We start from the raw sequence: 7134 nt of genomic DNA, 5'->3' as shown, positions 1-7134 counted from the left end.
GCTTTGCATGCAGCTGTCCAGGTTTCCCAGCAATGCTTGCTGAATAGACTTTCTTTTTCCCATTTTATGTTCTTGCCTCCCTTGTCAAAGATTAATTGACCATAGGTGTCAGGGTTTATTTCTGGGTTCTCTATTCTGTTCCATTGGTCTGTCTGTCTGTTTTGATACCAGTACCACACTGTTTTGATGACTGTGGCTTTGTAGTATTTCTTGAAGTCTGGGAGAGTTATGCCTCCTGCTTGGTTTTTGTTTCTCAGGATTGCTTTGGCCATTCTGGGTCTTTAGCTGTTCCATACACATGTTTGGATTGTTTGTTCTAGTTCTGTGAAAAATGTCATGGGTAATTTGATAGGGATTGCATTGAATCTGTAGATTGCTTTGGGTAGCATGGCCATTGTTACAATATTGATTTTTTCAATCCTGGAACATGGAATATCTTTCCATTGCTTTACATCTTCTCTGATTTCTTTGATTAAAGTTTTATAGTTCTTGGCATATAGGTCCTTTACCTCCTTGGTCAGGTGTATTCCGAGGTATTTGATTTTGTGAGGTACAATTTTAAAAGGTATCGTATTTTTGTATTCCTTTTCTAAGGTTTCATTGCTGGTATACAGAAATGCAACTGACTTCTGAATGTTAATCTTATATCCTGCTACTTTGCTGAATTTATTAATCAGTCCAAGCAGTTTTTGGGTTGAGTCCTTAGGGTTTTCTAGGTATAGTATCATGTCATCTGCATACAGTGACATTTTTATCTCTTCTCTTCCTATATGGATGCCTTTTATTTCTTTGGTTTGTCTAATTGCTGTGGCCAGGACTTCCAAAACTATGTTGAAGAGCAGTAGTGAGAGTGGGCATCCCTGTCTTGTTCCAGATTTGAGTGAGAAAGCTTTCAGTTTTTCCCCATTGAGGATTATATTTGCTGTGCATTTGTCAGAAATGGCTTTGATTATGTTCAGGAATATTCCCTTTTTACCCACTTTGGCGAGGGTCTTGATCATGAATGGATGTTGGACTTTGTCAAATGCTTTCTGCATCTATTGAGATGATCATATGATTTTTGACTTTTTTTTGTTAATGTGGTGTATGATGCTAATTGATTTGCATATGTTGAACCATCCTTGTGAACCTGGGATGAACCCACCTGGTCATGGTGCATAATTTTTTTGGTGTGTTGTTGGATTCGGTTGGCTAAGATTTTGTTGATAATTTTCACATCTATATTCATCAATGATATTGGGCGATAGTTTTCTTTTTTGGTGGTATCTCTGTCTGGTTTTGGAATGAGGGTGATGGCGGCCTCATAGAATGTCTTTGGGAGTATTCCTTCTTCTTCAACGTTTTGAAAGAGTTTAAGGAGGATGGGCACCAATTCCTCTTTATATGTTTGATAGAATTCACCTGTGAAGCCATCTGGCCCTGGACTTTTATTTGTAGGGAGTGTTTTTATGACCTCTTCCATTTCATTTCTAGTGATCGGTCTGTTCAGTTGGTCTGTTTCGTCTTGGCAGACTGTAAGATTCTAGAAAATTGTCCATTTCTTCCAGATTGTCAAACTTGTTGTCATACAGTTGTTCATAGTATTCTCTTATGGTTTTTTGAATTTCTGCAGTATCCGTTGTGATTTCTCCTTTTTCATTTATAATTTTGGTGATTTGGGTTCTTTCTCTCCTCTTTTTAGTGAGTCTGGCCAATTGTGTTTACCTTTTCAAAGAACCAGTTCTTGGTTTTATTAATTTTCTCTATTGTTTTTTGAGTCTCTATTTTATTGATTTCTTCTTTGATCTTTATAATTTCCTTCCTTCTGCTGTCTTTAGGTCTCTTTTGTTCTTCTTTTTCTAATTCGTTTAGGTGGAGGGTTAAGTTGTCAATTTGGGATCTTTCTTCTTTTTTGAGAAAGGCTTGTATTGCTATTAATTTCCCTCTGAGCACTGCTTTCGCAGCATCCCATAGATTTTGAGAGGTTGTGTCTTCATTATCCTTTGTTTCAAGCTATTTTTTACTTTCCTTCTTGATTTCCTCATTGACCCATTGGTTTTTTAGTAGCATGTTGTTTAGCCTCCATGTAGTAGGTTTTTTTGCAATTCTTTTCCCACAGTTGATTTGTAATTTCATGGCATTGTGGTCAGAGAAGATACTTGAGATAATTTCTATGCTCCTAAATTTGTTGAGGTTAGCTTTGTGTCCCAACATGTGGTCGATTCTTGAGAATGTTCGATGTGCATTTCACAAGAATGTGTATTCTGATTTTTTTGGATGTAGTGTCCTGAAGATATCAATGAAGTCTAACTTTTCTATTGTTTCCTTTAGGATCTCTGTTGCTTTATTGGTTTTCTGTCTAGAGGATCTATCCATTGGAGTGAGTGGGGTATTAAAGTCTCCTACTATGATTGCACTCCCATCGATTTGTCCCTTTATGTCTGCTAATATTCGTTGTATGCATCTGGGTGCTCCTTTATTTTGGGCATATATGTTGACGATAGTAACATCCTCTCCTTGGATGGATCCCTTAATCATTAAGTAGTGTCCTTCTTTGTCTTTCTTTATGTCTTTTGTTTTAAAGTCTATTTTGCCTGATATGAGTATTGCAACTCCTGCTTTTCTGTCATGTCTATTGGTGTGAAATATTTTCCCCACTCTTTCACTTTCAGTCTGTATGTATACTTTTCCTGAGGTGCGTTTCTTGTAGGCAGCATATTGACGGTTTTTGCCTTTTTATCCACTCAGCCACTCTGTGAGTTTTGATTGGAGCATTCAGTCCATTGACATTTCAAGTGACAATTGATAGATGATTATTTATTGCCATTTTGAACCTCGTGTTCCAGTTGATTCTATGGTTCTCTATTCTTCCTTTCCTTTTTTGGTTGGTTGGTCTCAGTTTATTATCTGCTTGAGTGTTTTGTTTTGTTTTCATTTTTTGCAAATGCAATGTTTGGTTTTGGCCTGTGGTTGCCCTGTTTTTTAAGTATGCTAACCCCTTCGTATAATTGTGTGTTTTAGCCTGATGGTCCTGTAGGTTCAAACACTTCATTACTGTATTCAAATTAAGAAGAGAAACATACAAACCAAAAAAATGGTCTATTTATTTCCTAACATCCCTTGTCCTCATGTTGTGATTTTTATGACTCCTCTTCTTTTTTTTTCTTTTTAATTTTATTTTGTTTGAACCATGTTCGTCATTAAATCTGTATGTTGGCTTATTTGAGTGAGTGCTCTCTGACTGTGGTTTCCTCAGTCCTAGTTCTTCCTCTGCTTTATTTTCTTTCCTTTTTCCCCCCTTTCTTTCCTTTCTTTCTTTTTGGTTGAGAGAAACCCTTTAAGTATTACTTTTAGCCTGGGTTTTGTATTGCTGTATTCTTTTAACTTTTGTTTGTTGGAAAAAAAAATTTATTTCCCCTTCTATTTTAAATGATATTCTTGCTGGATAGAGTATTCTAGGTTGCATATTTTTTCCTTTTAGCACTTTAAATATCTCTTGCCATTCCCTCCTGGCCTGTAGTGTTTCTGTAGAGAAATCAGCCGATAATCTTATGGAGGTTCCCTTGTAGGTAACAGTCTGTTTTTCTCTTGCTGCCTTTAGGATCCTCTCTTTATCACTAACTTTTGCCATTTTTATTATAACGTGTCTTTGTGTGGGTCTATTTGGGTTCAACTTGTTTGGGGCCCTCTGTGTTCCTGTATCCTGAACTCAGTATCCTTTAGATTTGGGAAGTTTCCAGTGATAATTTCTTCATACATATTTTCCATTCCCTTGTCTTTTTATATTCCTGGAATTCCTATGATGCATAGATTGGCCCACTTTATATTATCCCATAGGTCTCTTATATTGCTTTCATGTTTTTTCACTTGGTTTTCTGTCTGATTGGGTGATTTCCATTATTCTATCTTCCACATCACTGATTTGTTCTTCTGCATTATTCATTCTAGTTTTTACTGCCCTTAGTTCAGTTTGTATCTCTGCAAATGAATGTTCTACTTTTTCTTGGCTCCTCCTTATATTTTCTAGTTACTTTCTGAGGGTATCTGCATTACTGTTCATATCTTCTCTTAATTCCTTCAGTATTTTCACTATTTCTCGTTTGAACTCCAGGTCTGTCAGACTGCAGAGATCTGTTTCATTGTTGACTGCTTTAGGTGAGTTCTCCTGTTGGTTTAACTGGGGGTGGTTTCTCTGCTTCTTCATCTTGCTTGTTGTTTTCTTTTTCCTGGTGGAGTTGTACTCTCCGTTATCAGGCAGTGTTTCCCTTGTCACTTCCGTGGAATATTTCCTGAGGGCTGGCATTGTTGTTTAGTATTTTTTGAGGCAGTGTAGCTTTTCTGGAGTGTTTTGGGGCTAACAGGATCTCTTTGAAGCAAAGGAGGACTTCCTGAGTGCAGTTAGGACTGGGAGATCCACACCACAAAAGGAGCAGATTTCGCTCAGCCAGGCAGACCTTGCTCTGGTGTTTGGGCTGTGGGGCTCTTGCAGGGTGCTGGCAGTCCTGGTGAGCTGTTCTGCAGGAGTGCAGTGCCCCCCCAGGGTTGGAGAAGCTATCTGGGTCACTGACAACCCAAGAGGCTCATCCTCAGGGTAGACTGATTCAGAAGGACTGTCTGAGAATGTAGGCATATATTTACATGGCCTGGCCAGGCTTGTTCTAGCTTTTTCTGGGCTGCAGGGGATCCTCCAGTGGACTGGGGGTGCTGAGCAGGTATTTCACAGGAGTGTGACATCCCCCAAGGGATGGAGCGGCTAGTGGGTCTACTGAGAACCCAAGAGGCTCTTCCCCAGAGCACTCAACTCGGAGGGACTGTCTGAGAATTAGGCAGATCTTTTCATGACCCAGCCAAGCTTGTTCTAGCTTTTCTAGGGTGCAGGGCTTGCTACAGGGTGCTGGCAGTCCTTGGGAGCTGTTCTGCAGGAGTGTGGCACCCCCCAGGGGATGGAGCAGTTAGCTGGGCTGCTGTGAAACCAAGAGGCTTTTCCCATGACAGCCTGACTCGGAAGGACTGTCCAAGAATGCAGGAAGATCTTTTCATGGCCTGGCCAAGCTTGTTATAACTTTTCTGGGGTTCAGGGCTTCCTGAAAGGAGCTGAGGGTCCTGGAGAGCTGTTCCATGGAAGTGTGGCACCCCCCAAGGGATGGAGCGGCTAGCTGAGCTGCTGTGAAACCAAGAGGCTCTTCCCCAGGGCACCCTGACTCAGAAGGACTGTTGGAGAATTAGGCAGATCTTTTCACAGCCTGGCCAATCTTATTCTAGCTTTTCTGGGCTGCAGGCCTTTTCCTGGGTGCTGGCGGTGTTTGGTGTTGCTCTGCGGGGGTGTAGCCCCTCCAAAGGCAAGCAAGCCAGGGCAGGGACAGCCCCTGCAGTCGTAGGCTTCTGGCAATTGTTGAGGCCAGCCCTCCCTGATGGCAGCCAGCCCCAGGTCTGGTGTGTGTGTAGGGGGTGGTGGGGGCAGGGGGAGGGGATGCACTGGGAAGCATGCTTTTCTGATAGTTAGCAGGCCGGTAAGCTCTCTGTGGTGTGGGGAGTATTCTATGGGGACCCACCCCTTCTTCTCTCCCCTCCCTAACACTGGCGCAGACCCAGCTCTTCTCCCAGTTTCCCTCTGATGTGGCTTTCCACCTCCCCACCCTTAGCATATTGCTCCCTCCCCTGTGACGCTCTGCTTTCTAGTCTCCCAGGCAGTCTCTGCCCAGTCAAAATTGACAAACAGGTTTCTAGACCTCCCAAGCAGTTTCCGCTCTGCCCCGCCCCCCTAGCCTGGGGACTAATCTCTGGAGCGGAGGTCTTGGTGCCCAGCCCCCACCCAGGCGTCTCAATTTTTGGTGAATGTGCCCATAGTTCGGATGATCTGTTCGGTTCTCGATCTGCTTTTCAGAACTCTGACTTACTGCTACACTCTTCTCTGCATCTGGAGATTCCTCTGGTTCGGTTGATCTTTCCCTAGAGTAGGTGATTTTCCACGGTGCGGGATCATTTTCTCCTCTGCAGTTCCCTTTCAGGAGCATCCGTCCAGCTTGGATTCCCCTTCTTTCACTCTCCTCTTTTCTCTTGTTTTACCTAGTAATGTCACGAGATTCTTGCCGTTATTGGAGTTTAGGTTCTTCTGCCGGTGTTTGGTTGCTGTTCTGTGCAAGTCGTTTATCCTGTAGATGTGTTTTTTTGTTGTTGTTGTTGTGTTTGTGGGAGAGGGTGAGCATGTCCCCCTACTCTTCCACCATCTTCCCCTGAGTCCCCAACTAAAATTTAAAGAGGTTTCCATGAGAGGTCATGAACCTGCAGAATTGCCTCTCCATTCCCCTTAGGGTTTGGAAATTTCCATATGATTTTTCATGACACAGTTATCTGTGCTTTGACTTGCTCAAGTGTTTGCAAAACTTTCATATCCTCAACCAATTCAAGGATTTTTCTTTATCCTCTTTTTAAATATTTATGTTTATACTTGAAGATGCTTTCATTTCTCTTCATATTCAGAAATAGGAAACTGTGTAAACATGGATGAAATAGAATATCTCTTGAATAACTGGGGTGAAATGCTTGTCTACATTTTAAACACAAAAGATGAATTCTGAGATAAGGCACTCATCTGCTCATAAAGACATGTGCTATTTAGGAAGCAGAGTATCAATCCATGCTTATTAAAGAATAACTTTTATGTATAAATGTGCAAAACGTATAGGTTAATTCAAAAAGTATTTTTTCCCTCTCAGAACCTGATCATGATATGTCTTGGCTTATCATGCTTAAAAGTGCAGTTTTTGAAGATTAAAGGAATTTACCACTTTCCTCTTTCTTTCTTTCTTTCTTTCTTTCTTTCTTTCTTTCTTTCTTTCCTTCTTTCTGAAGGGTTGACAAGTCTGTTTACTCTAATTGGCTGTAGCATTAAATTGAAATTTGAAGGAAAATCCAGGTTTAGCTCAGGTGCCTCAGGGAGAGTCTATTCCAACGGGTTTGTTGCTCTATTTCATCACATTTCCTACCTGTGTTTCTGTGTATTTACATCCCATGTAAAGAAGCAGTATTAAAGTGATTCATCAGAAAAGAGAAAGCCCATAAATGCCTAGATTTTATTTGACTATGATATTATGGAATGAGTGTTATATTATTTTCACTGAAATTTAAATATTTTTCCTTACACAGAATATCCAT

The sequence above is a fragment of the Sus scrofa genome, unplaced genomic scaffold (assembly GCF_000003025.6).
Source record: "Sus scrofa isolate TJ Tabasco breed Duroc unplaced genomic scaffold, Sscrofa11.1 Contig702, whole genome shotgun sequence".
NCBI classification, from domain to species: Eukaryota; Metazoa; Chordata; class Mammalia; order Artiodactyla; family Suidae; genus Sus; species Sus scrofa.
Note: the sequence above shows the minus strand (reverse complement) of the source record.